General features: G+C 39.5%; 1 long non-coding RNA gene across 1 annotated transcript in view; it reads left to right on the top strand.

Moving 5' to 3' along the window:
• The window catches only part of LOC128588563 (uncharacterized), a 35,673-nt gene extending 33,515 nt beyond the window's left edge, over positions 1-2,158 (top strand). Inside the window, exon 3 of the long non-coding RNA XR_008380802.1 lies at positions 1,675-2,158. This is a non-coding gene — a long non-coding RNA (uncharacterized LOC128588563). The remainder of the gene's footprint in view (positions 1-1,674) is intronic.
• Positions 2,159-12,602: the final 10,444 nt, after the last annotated feature.

The following is a 12,602-nucleotide window of genomic DNA, read 5'->3' as shown; positions in this document are numbered from 1 at the left end:
AAGACTTGAAAGTCGAAATTAATCCTTGAACCATAGATTGCAGAATGGATGTTATATTAGAGGCATGAAAACATTTATCTCTGTCCTCAGAGCTCCTGTGTGACCAGATACATTGTGAATAAGCAGTAATATTTTGAAGGAAGTTTTTTTGTTTGTTTGTTTGTTTTCCCTGAGTAGTAGGTCTCAATAGTGGGGCTTGAAATATTTAGTGAATTATGCTGTAAAGAGATGTGCTGTCATTCAGGCTTTATTTTTCCCTGTATAGAGCACAGGCAAAGTACATTTAGCACAATGCTTAAGGTGCCCTAGAGTTATCAGAATGGTAAATGCGTATTGGCTTTAACTTAAAGTCAACAACCTATTATCCCTGAATGAGAGAGTCAGCCTGTCCTTTACAGCTTTGAAACCAGATCTTGACTATTCCTAAGTTCTAAATGGCATCTTCTTCCAACAGAAGAACGTTTAGTCTTCATTGAAAATTTGCTGTTTACTATAGTTACTTTTGTCATTGATTTTTGCTACATCTTCTGGATAGCTTGCTGCTTCACCTTACACTTCTATGTTGCGGAGATGGCTTCTTTCCTTATACCTCATAAACTAACCTTGGTTACCTTCAAATTTTTCTTCTGAAGCTTCCTCACCTTTATGAGCTTTCATAGAATTGAAGAAGGTTAGGGCCTATTTTTCTCTAAGGCCTAAGTTTTTGGCCTGTGAGAGTGTTATGGCTGGTTTTGTCTAGCCCACTGAAACTTTCTGTCAGCAATAAGGCTAGTTCACTTTTTTAACATTCATGTGTTTGCTAGAGTAAGGCTTCTTCAATAACTTTTCTTTTACGTTCACCACTTGGCTAACTATTTGGTGCAAAAGGCCTAGATTTTTGGTCTATCTTGGCTTTCTATATATCTTCCTCATTAAACTTAATTATTTCTACCTTTTGGTTTCAAGTGAGAGACATGTGATTCTTCCTTTCACTTAAATTAGGCTGTTCATTGGCCTAATTTCAGTATCGTTGTGTCTCAGAGGATAGGGAAGCCCAAGAAGAGGGAGATAGAGGAATAGCCTGTCAGTGGAACAGTCAGAACACACACAATATTTATTAATTAGGTTTGCCATTTTATATGGACAGGGGTTGTGGTGCCCCCAAACAATTATAATGGTAACCTTGAAGATCAGTAATCGCACATCACCATTCCAGATATGATAATAATGAAAACATTTGTAATATTCCAGAAATTAGCAAAATATGACACAAAGACACCAAATGAGCACATGCTGCCAGGAATATGGTGCCCAGAGACTTGCCACGAGTCTTTAATTTGCAAACCCACATCTGCAAAACACAAGGAAGTGAGGTGCAATAAAAGGGGGTGCACCTGTCCACGTGAGTCTTTTGTGAGAATTTAAAGTAAAAATCTTGAACCACTATCATCTTTCAGTTTTTAAAATAAGATTTAACAGAATTAGATTCAAATAAGTCACAGATGATAGCAATAGAGATGAATGAGAATTTTGGATATCATTGTCTTGTCTTGAATCATTGTTGGAAAGCAACCTCTAACTGTGTGCCTGTCTTATTTCCCTGACTCCCAGTTCAGACTATAAGCTTTGGAAGGGTTAAGAATGGTTGTCTACATTTTTCCCCTAATCTTCCCATTTGTTTTCATATATTCATAGGGTTATGTGCTGAACTGAACTGTAGATACAGCAAGGCTTCTATACCTTTGATAAGAAAAGGCCTGTGCCCCCAATCAACACCTTCAGTCTCACCATTCACTGACATTGAACCGTATGAGTTATGCTGAATTCGTAAGTGAAGGATAATGACGAGACAGAGGGTGCTGAAACCGTTTGTGGGGTGCGTGAAGGACAGGTGACCGTTGTTCATCAACATACTAGTCTTCACTCCTTTATTTATTCGTCTGTATTTACTTAACCTCTATGTAATATATGCACATATTAGGACCTGTGTTTTCTGGAACAAGATCTTGAACATGAGAGATCTGCTTTGTAGTGGCTAATACATCACTCATTTTATCTGCAGAAAAATAAAGTCACAAATAAATGGAAAGGCATTCCATGCTCATAGGTTGGAAGACAATATTGTTAACATGCCAGGAATACTAAAGCGTCTATACATTCAATGTAATCACTATTAAAACCCCAATGACTTTTTCTCCAAAAATATTAAAACTGGCTCGTGTCTGTAATTCTAGCACTTTGGACATTTTGGGAAGCCAAGACAGGAGGACCAGTTGAGGCCAGGAGTTTGAGATCGGCCTGGGCAACATAGTGAGACTCTGTCTTACAAAAAAAAAAAAAAAAAAACAAAGAAAGAAAGAAAAAAGAAAACCCAGTTAGCCAGATGTGGTGGCAAGTGCCTGTAGTTCCAGCTGCTTGGGAGGCTGAGGTAGGAGGAATGCTTTAGCCCAGGAGTTTGAACCTGTGGTGAACTCTGATCATGCCACTATATTCCAGCCTAGGTGACAGAGTGCATAGACCTTGTCTCAAAAAACAAAAACAAAAACAGAACAACAATAAAAACAAAAATCCTAAAATTCTCAAGGGAGCCAAATTAGCTAAAATAGTATTCATAAAGAATAAAATTGAAAGTCTCACATTTCTTGCCTTCAAAACTTATCATGAAGCAATAGAAATTAGAACTGCAGGGCCTGTGGTACTGGTGAAAAGATAGACATATAAATCAGTGGAATAAAAAAGACAGCCCAGAAATAAATCCCCACACAAGATTGTTAAGGTCATTCAATGGGTAAAGGCTAGTCTTTTCAACAAATAGTGGTGGGAAAACTATATCCACATTCAAAAGAAGTTGGGTACTTATACCAAAACAAAAATTGACTCAAAGTGGGTTAAAGACCTAAACATAAGAGCTAAAACTAGTTTTTTAATTAATTTATTTTATTGTTAAGTCATAGCTGTGTACATTAGTGCAATCAAGGGGTACAACATGTGGGTTTCATATACAATCTGAAATATTCTCATCAAACTGTTCAACGTAGTCTTCATGGCATTTTCTTAGTTACTGTATGTAGGCATTTGTATTCTGCATTTAGTAAGTCTCGCTTGCACCCATTCTAAGATGCACGTAGATGCGGCCCCACCCATTACCCTCACTCCACCAAAACCTCCCACCTGCCTCCCCCTTCCTTGGCCCTTCCCCCATAGTCTTGTGCTATAGTTGGGTTATAGTCTTCATGTGAAAGCTATAATTTAGCTTCATAGTAGAGCTGAGTACATTGGATACTTTTTCTTCCACTCCTGAGATACTTTGCTAAGAAGAATATGTTCCAGCTCCATCCATGTAAACATGAAAGAGGTAAAGTCTCCATGTTTCTTTAAGGCTGCATAATATTCCATGGTATACATGTACCACAATTTGCTAGTCCATTTGTGGGTCGATGGACACTTGGGCTTCTTCCATGACTTAGTGATTATGAATTGGGCTGCAATAAACATTCTGGTATAGATGTCTTTGTTATATTGTGACTTTTGGTCTTCTGGGTATAAACCTAATAAAGGAATTATAGGATCGAATGGCAGGTCTATTTTTAGGTCTCTAAGTAGTCTCCAAACATCCTTCCAGAAGGAACATATTAGTGTGTATTCCCACCAGCAGTGCAGAAGTGTACCCTTTTCTCCACATCCACGCCAACATCTCTGGTTTTGGGATTTTGTTATGTGGGCTACTCTTACTGGTGTTAGGTGATATCTCAAAGTAGTTTTGATTTGCATTTCTGTGATGATTAAGGATGATGAGCTTTTTTTCATGTGTTTGTAGATTGTGTGTCTGTCTTCTTTAGAGAAGTTTCTCTTCAAGTCCCTTTCCCACCCTGGGATGGGATCACGTGTTCTTTTCTTGCTAATATGTTTGAGTTCTCTGTGGATTCTGGTTATTAGACCTTCATGGAAGGTATAACCTGCAAATATTTTCTCCCATTCTGAGGGCTGTCTTCTTGCTTTACTTACTATGTTCTTGGCTGTGCAGAAGCTTTTTAATTTGATCAGGTCCTAGTAGTGTATTTTTGATACTGCTTCAATTGCCTGGGGAGTCCTCCTCATAAAATATTCACCTAGGCCATTTCCTTCAAGAGTTTTCCCTGCACTTTCTTCAAGTATTTTTATAGTTTCATGTCTTAAGTTTAAATCTTTTATCCAGTCAGAGTCTATCTTAGTTAATGGTGAGAGGTGTGGGTCCAGTTTCAATCTTCTACAGGTTGCCAGCCAGTTTACCCAGCACCATTTGTTAAATAGGGAATCTTTTCCCCACTGAAAATATTGTTTTTAATTGGCTTGTCAAAGATCAAATAACGGTAAGTAGGTGGATTCATCTCTTGGTTCTCTATTCTGTTCCAGACATCTACATCTCTGCTTTTGTGCCAGTACCATGCTGTTTTGATCACTATCGATTTATAGTACAGTCTCAGGTCTGGTAGCATGATTCCTCCTGCTTTGTTTTTATTGCTGAGTAATGTTTTGGCTGCTCGAGGTTTTTTCCAATTCCATATAAAACGAAGTATTATTTTTTCAAGATCTTTAAAATATGATAATGGAGCTTTAATAGGAATTGCATTAAAATTATATATTGCTTTGGGTAGTATGGACATTTTAACAATATTGATACTTCCCAGTCATAAGCATGGTATGTTTTTCCATCTGTTAACATCTTCAGCTATTTCTTAGTTGTCTTTGTAGAGATCTTTCACATCCTTTGTTAGGTATACTCCCAAATATTTCATCTTCTTTGGCACTACTGTGAAAGGAATAGAGTCCATGACTGTTTTTTCAGCTTGGTTATTGTTGGTGTATATAAAGGCTACAGATTTCTGGGTGTTGATTTTGTAGTCTGAGACATTGCTGTATTCCTTGATCACTTCTAAAAGTTTTGTAGTAGAATCCCTAGTGTTTTCCAGATATACGATCCTATCATCTGCAAAGAGTGAAAGTTTGATATCTTCTGACCCTATGTGGATACCCTTGATCACCTTTTCTTCCCTGATTGCAATGGCTAAAACTTCCATACAATGATAAAGAGCAATGGAGACAATGGGCAACCTTGCCTGGTTCCTGATCTAAGTGGAAATGATTTCAATTTAACTCCATTCAATACGATATTGGCTGTGGGTTTGCTGTAGATGGCCTCTATTAGTTTAAGAAATGTCCCTTCTATACCAATTTTCTTAAGTGTTCTGATCATGAAGGGATGCTGGATATTATCAAAAGCTTTTTTCTGCATCAATTGAAAGAATCATATGATCCTTGTTTGTTTGTTTATGTGTTGAATTACATTTATAGATTTACGTATATTGAACCAGCCTTGATACCCTGGGATAAATCCCATTTGGTCATGGTGTATAATTTTAAGCATCAATATTCATTAGTGATATTGGTCTATAATTTTCTTTTCTTGTTGGGTCTTTCCCTGGTTTGGGGATCAAGGTGATGTTTGTTTTGTAGAATGCGTTGGGTATTATTCCTTCTTTTTCTATATTTTGGAAAAGGTTTAGTAGTATAGGTACTAGTTCTTCTTTAAAGGTTTGGTAGAATTCTGATGTAAAGACATCTGGTCCTGGGCTTTTCTTTTTAGGGAGATTTTGTATAATTGATGCTATTTCAGAACTTGATACAGGCCTGTTCAACATTTCCACTTCGTTCTGGCTAAGTCTTGGTAGGTGGCGTACTTCCAGGTATTGGTCAATTTCTTTCAGATTTTCATATTTCTGAGAGTAGAGTTTCTTGTAGTATTCATTAAGGATTTTTTGAATTTCTGAGGGGTCTATTGTTATTTCATTTTTACCATTTCTGATTGATGAAATTAGAGATTTTACTCTTTTTTTCCTGGTTGGGTTGGCCAAAGGTTTATATATTTTATTGATCTTTTCAAAAAACCAGCTTTTGGATTTATTGATCTGTTGTATAATTCTTTTGTTTTCAATTTCATTTAGTTCTGCTCTGATTTTGGTTATTTCTTTTCTTCTGCTGGGTTTGGGGCTGGAGTGTTCTTCCTTCTCCAGTTGCTTGAGATGTCCCATTAAGTTATTAACTTCCTCTCTTTCCATTTTCTTGAGGAAGGCTTGCAGTGCTATCAATTTCCCTCTTAGGACTGCCTTTGCAGTATCCCAGAGGTTCTGGTAATTCATGTCTTGATTGTTGTTTTGTTCCAAAAATTTGGTGATTTCCTTCTTAATCGCGTCTATAACCCATCTATCCTTCAGCATAAGGTTGTTTAGCTTCCATGTTTTTGTATGGGTATGGAGGTTCCTGTTGTTATTGTGTTCAACTTTTATTCCATGATGGTCTGAGAAGATGCAAGGAATAATTTCTATTTTTTAAAATTTGCTGAGGTTAGATTTGTGGCCTAGGATGTGGTCAATTTTGGAGTATGTTCCATGGGCTGATGAGAAGAATGTGTATTCAGTTTTTTTGGGATGAAATGTTCTCTAGATGTCTGTTAAGTCCAGATGTTGAATGATTGAGTTTAAATCTAAAATTTCTTTGCTTAGCTTCTTTTCGGAGGATCTATCCAGCACTGCTAAAGGGGTGTTAAAATCTCCAACTACTATGGAAGTGAAGGAAATCGAGTTGCTCATGTCAGAGTTTCTCTTATAAATTGATGTGCGTTGTGGTTGGGTGCATAAATATTAATAATAGAGATCTCATCATATTGAGTATTACCTTTAACAAATATGAAGTATCCATCCTTATCCTTAATTATTTTGGTTGGTTTAAAGCCTATCATGTCTGTGAACAGGATTGCAATGCCTGCTTTTTTCTGCTTTCCATTTGCCTGGAATATAAACCATCCCTTCACCTTGAGTCTATATTTGTCTTTTAATGTAAGATGGGATTCTTGTATGCAGCAGATATCTGGCTTGAGTTTTTTTATCCAGTCAGCCAACCTGTGATTCTTTAGAGGACAGTTTAAACCATTCACACTAATTGAGAATATTGATAAGCCTTTCGAGAGTCCACTGGACATTTTTGTTTTTTTTGTAGAGACAGAGTCTCACTGTACCGCCCTCGGGTAGAGTGCCGTGGCATCACACGGCTCACAGCAACCTAACTCTTGGGCTTACGCGATTCTCTTGCCTCAGCCTCCCAAGCAGCTGGGACTACAGGCGCCCACCACAACGCAGTTTGGCCGGGGCTGGGTCCAAACCCACCACCCTCGGCATATGGGGCCGGCGCCCTACTCACTGAGCCACAGGTGCCGCCTCCAGTGGACATTTTTAATACTTTTGCGACTGTGGAAGTTGGAATTTGATCAAAATTTTCTGGGTGAGTTTACTTTTGTGGTGGAGGATTATGCTGGTCTTTATGGAGGATAGGTCTGAGAATATCCTGGAGAGCTGGTTTAGTTATGGCAAATTTCTTCAACATGTGAATTTCATTGAAGTATTTAATTTCTCCATCATAAATGAAACTCAGGTTAGCTGGGTATAGGATCTGGGTTGAAAGTTATTTTGTTTTAGGAGATTAAAAGTCGATGACGACCCTCTTATAGCTTGAAAGGTTTCAGCAGAGAGATCTGCAGTTATTCCAATATTCTTCCCATTGTAGGTAATGGTTTTCTTTCGTCTGGCAGCTTTCCAAATTTTCTCCTTCATATTAACTTTAGTGAAATTGATTATGATGTGTCTGGGGGATGTCTTATTTGGGTTGAGTCGTGCTGGAGTTCTGAAACTGTCTGCTATCTGAATTTCAGAATCTCTTGGCATGTCTGGAAAGTTCTCCTTCATAATCTCATGGAGAAGAGACTCTGTGCCTTGTGAAGCCACTTCGTCGCTTTCGGGGATCCCTATAAAACGAATATTGATTTTCTTCGAATAATCCCAGAGCTCTCTGAGAGAGTGATCTGTTTTTGCCCTCCATTTCTTATCCTCTTTGAGAATTTGGGAGTGTTCAAAAACTTTGTCTTCAATGTCAGAAATCCTTTCTTCTGCTTGCTCCATTCTGTTACTGAGGGATTCTACTGTGTTTCTCAGATCTTTGAGGGATGCGAATTCTTGTCTCAATGTGTCAAAATCTTTGGTCATTTGGTCTTTGAATTTGTTGAATTCTTTTTTTTTTTATTATTATTATGAAATTTTCTTTTTCTTTTCTTTTTTTTTTTTTTTTTTTTTTTGGCCAGGGCTGGGTTTGAACCCACCACCTCTGGCTTATGGGACTGGTGCCCTACTCCTTGAGCCACAGGTGCCACCCGAATTTGTTGAATTCTTGAGATATCTTTTGGGTTACTGCTTGGAGTTCTAGTTCAATCTTATTTGCTATCCAGATTCTGAATTCAATTTCTGACATCTCAGCTATTTGTTTGTGCATGGGATCTTGTGCTGTGTCTGCCCTATTGATCCTTGGGGGAGTTGATCTACTCTGATTATTCATATTGCCAGAGTTTTTCTATTGATTTCGCCTCATGATTGTTTTTCACCATTGTTTCTGGCCGTCCTCAGAGTTGAGGAGGTGTCTCTCCAAGATTAGATCCCAGCGGGATCACTCTATTGTTGCTTGATCTTTGTACGGAGTGACCCTGTGTAGTTCCTCTGGGGCTGCTCCATCTAGGGAGTTCTGGTTGTGGAAGCAGCTCCGGCATGTGACACACCCGGATCCAGCAATAGGGCAGGAGGTGGTGTGCACAGTTCTGGGAGTGCCTGGGACCCAGTGACTTTGGCACAGACAGCCCAAGGCTGCAGGGAGGGCTCCAGAGGGCACGTGGCTAGCAGTATTCCTGGCCAGACGAGTGGGCCAGTGTGGAGGCTGGGAGGATAGAGGAGGGAGGACGCACTGTTGCATGGCTCCTGCAGTTATTGGTCATGGCATGCGGAGGCCCGGTTGGTGCGGGGTCATGGCACAGATCTTATGGAGGTCTGGGCAGTGCCAAACCCAGGAATTTGAGGTTGCTATGAGCTGTGACACCATGGCACTCTACCCAGGGCAACAGCCCAAGCTTCCAGTGTGCCAAAACCATCTCACTGTGCTCCTAAGGGTTAAGGCTGTAAGGCAGCTCAGTTCCCACCTTTAGGCTGCTCAGTCTCTAGGTTGCTAGGTCCTGCCCAATCCTTGTTCTGGGACCCTGAGTGCGGAGCTTGCCGGGGCAGTTCTCTTACACAATGGCTCCCTGCAGCCCAGCTCAGTGGCTCTGTCTGGGGCCCCAGACAATGCCCAAAGTTCTCTTCACTCCTGCTCAAGCTCTCCCCAAGGCAGTTCAACTGAATGCCAAGTCCAAAAACACTGAAACAGTTCACAGGTAAGGCCTTTCCGGTTTGCAGTCTCACTGCTGCTTGTACTTACTGTTACCGGCGTGATTAGGTTGATCAAACACATGCAACCACTTGCCAGTTTCCCACTGTTTTTGTCCTCCTCTTGGGGTCCAGAAGTCCCTTGCTGACTCCCTGTATCCTCAAGGGGATGATTATAGGCAGATCCCACCAGCCAGAGATGTCTGGAGTCTTATCTCCCCAGACTCACCATGCCCAGTTGCAGGGAAGCTGTTACTCAGCCGCCATCTTTAATCCTATCTTCTAAAACTATTAAACTCTTAGAAACATAGTGGAAAAGCTTCATGACATTTGATTTTTTCCATATGACACCAAAAACACAGGCAACCAAAGACAAAAATAGATAAATGGGATTTCATCAAAATAAAAAAAAGAAATCTATGTTTCAGAGGACATTATTAGCAGAGTGAAAAGGCAATTCACAGAAAGGAAAAAGTACTTGCAAATTGTGTATCCAATAAGGGATTAATATTTAGAATATGTAAAGAACTACAATTCAACACCAAAAAACAACTCAGTTAAAAAATGGCCAAATAATTTGGTCAGATATATCTCCAAAGAATATATACAGATGATTAATAGTACATGAAAAGATGTTGAACACCACTAATCAAGAGGGAAATGTGAATTAAAACCACAGTGAGAAACCACTTCACATCCATCAGAACGGCTGTGCTAAAACGGAAAATGGAAAATAACAAGTGTTTGTGAGCAAATGGAGAAACTGGAACCCTCATGCACTGTTTGTGGGAAGGTAAAAAATTTCAGCTTTGTAGAATATAAATGTCTTAACACAGTAACTAAGAAAATGCCAGGAAGGCTATGTTAACCAGTGTGATGAAAATATGTCAAATGGTATATAAAACCAGTGTATGGTGCCCCATGATTGCATTAATGCACACAGTTATGATTTAATAATAAAAATTTCAGCTTTATTGTAAAACATTACAGCAGTTTCTAAAAAAAATTAAACATAGAATTATTGGGAAATTCAGCTTCAGCGTGGGGAAACTGAGGCCTCAGGGCCACATGTAGCCTTCACATCTAACAGAATAAATCCCTTTATTAGGATTAATAAGGGATTTGTGGCGCACAAAACCTTATTCTGGTGCATTCTGTGCACACATAAGAAGGTTAAAGTGGTGAATTTTAGGTATATTTCACCACAGTAAACAGATAACCAAGGAAACCATCAATAACTTAATAGCAATTACATTAGCCTAATCAATAGCCTAATTTAAAGATTTTAAATCACACAGCGTTCCTCAGAATAAAAGACTCTCACCACAGGAAGTGAAAGGGTGAAGCTGCTGTTCCGACTCCTTTTCATCAAGGCAGAAGGATGCGTGACCACTGGTGGCATTTCACAGTTTCGATTGAAACCCCATGTGTTAGTCTGCTCTGTGTTGCTATCAAGGAATTCCTGAGGCTTGGCCATTTATTAAGGGAAGAGGTATGTTTGGCTCACAGTTTTGAAGACTGTTCAGGAAGCATCATGCCAGCACCTGCTTCTAGTGAGGGCTCCAGGGAGCTTCCAATCAGGGTGGAAGGTGAAGGGGGAGCAGGTGTGTCCCATGACAAGTGAGGGAGCCAGAGAGGGGGCTCTCCTGTGAGGGAACTCCCTCCTCCTCACAGGGAGAGCACCTGGCCACTCATGAGGCTCCTGCGAGGCCTGACGCACACACCTCCCGCCAGCCCTCACCTCCCGCTCTGGGGATCATGTTTCAGCATGAGCTTTGGTGGGGCCATGTGTGTAAAGCATATCACACCAGGATTGCCAATTTGCACCCCCAAATGCCATTCTGATGTGTATTCTATTATGCCTCTGAAGAACAATTAAGAGGAGCTTATATTACCCCTCTAAGTTTACTTGAGTGCAATTTTCAGAGCTCTCACGTGTTCCTGTGAAAAATGGCTTTGGAATGTATGAATTTATACCTGTACCCTTCTTGCTAAGGAAAACAATCAAAACTGTTGCTATCTGAGGACTGAAAAATGGTTCACGCCAGCAGGAGAGTTTTTTCAAAGAAAGGAAGCTGGTTCTTAGTGAAAGGCCAATTGTGCACAGAACCTATTATACAGCTGGAGATCTCTGGTTTCCATATTAATAGCATGGTAGATTCCTGATGTCCTAATTTACTAACCCATGAACTCAGAGGTGACTTGATCAAACAAAACAGAATGCCTGTGTAGCATATGTTATAAAATTAGGCTTTAATAAATCTTTGTGGTGGTGCCAATTTCTGCAGAAGTATGTAGGCAACTGTAGAAACATCGATCTATTTGCACAATAGGGTTTTCTTAACAACCCAGTGTTGAACTAGAAGGTGAAAAAGAGCTTTGCTTGAAATGGGAGCATGGACAATCTTTTGGTAAGGAGAAGGCTTGGGAATCATTCTGATCAAATCAATCAAATCACCATCACTTGCAATATCACTGTTGCTACTTTTGGGAGACTAGGCCATAGAAAAGGCAAATTAATTTTATTTTCTGTATCTTTAACTTTTATTTTAATTAAATGTCATATAGTGTTATGTGTACTTATTTTTTGGTGTTATTCTTAGCTATCTTTTTTTAGTTAAATTATGTGATGGGTAGGAATGAGATTAAAAAACTCATTTGTAACATCAAATACCCTGAGCATTGTGGGGCGGAAGGGGGGACACTGGAGTTACATAGATCCTTTATTAAATTTTTGTTGTTGTTGTTGCCGTTTAGCTGGGGCTGGGTTCAAACCTGCCATCCTCGGTACATGGGGTCAGCGCCCTACTCAGCCACAGGTGCTGCCCAATCCTTTATTAAATTTTTTGAGGGGAGAGAGAAAAGTTTTATTTTTAAAAGCAATCATGTGAAACCCTTGATCACCTGAAACCCTTGATCCTGAGGGGGAGAAATACTACAAACTTGAGCACTCTTTGTTTTCTGAAAAGAAATTCACAGCATAAATCACTAGCTATCATTTAGAATCATGCTTCTCAATTTTTCTTAATGTCATGGAATCATCTAGCAAGCTTGAATGATACTGGTAGCCTGGTCCCATCCTAAGTATGAGTTAGCATCTAAAGGCCCCTGACATTTATAGTTTGAATAATTTCCCTGTGGAATCTGATTCCGAGTGTCTTTGACAGGTAGTGAGCACTATTGTGCAAGTTTTCTCTCTAAAGCTGGATGGAGTTTGTCTGGTCTTTACTCCTTCTGCTGACATCAAATAGTGTTATCTATTATGACCAAAGCTCATAAATATGTGAAAACACCGAAAATGAGCTCTTGCAGCTAATTACATTATAAAGGTATCTTGTACTGAAAAAGAAT

This window comes from Nycticebus coucang, chromosome 6 (assembly GCF_027406575.1).
Source record: "Nycticebus coucang isolate mNycCou1 chromosome 6, mNycCou1.pri, whole genome shotgun sequence".
NCBI lineage: Eukaryota > Metazoa > Chordata > Mammalia > Primates > Lorisidae > Nycticebus > Nycticebus coucang.
The sequence above is the reverse complement of the archived record's forward strand: the minus strand, read 5'-3'. Positions and strand labels throughout refer to the sequence as shown.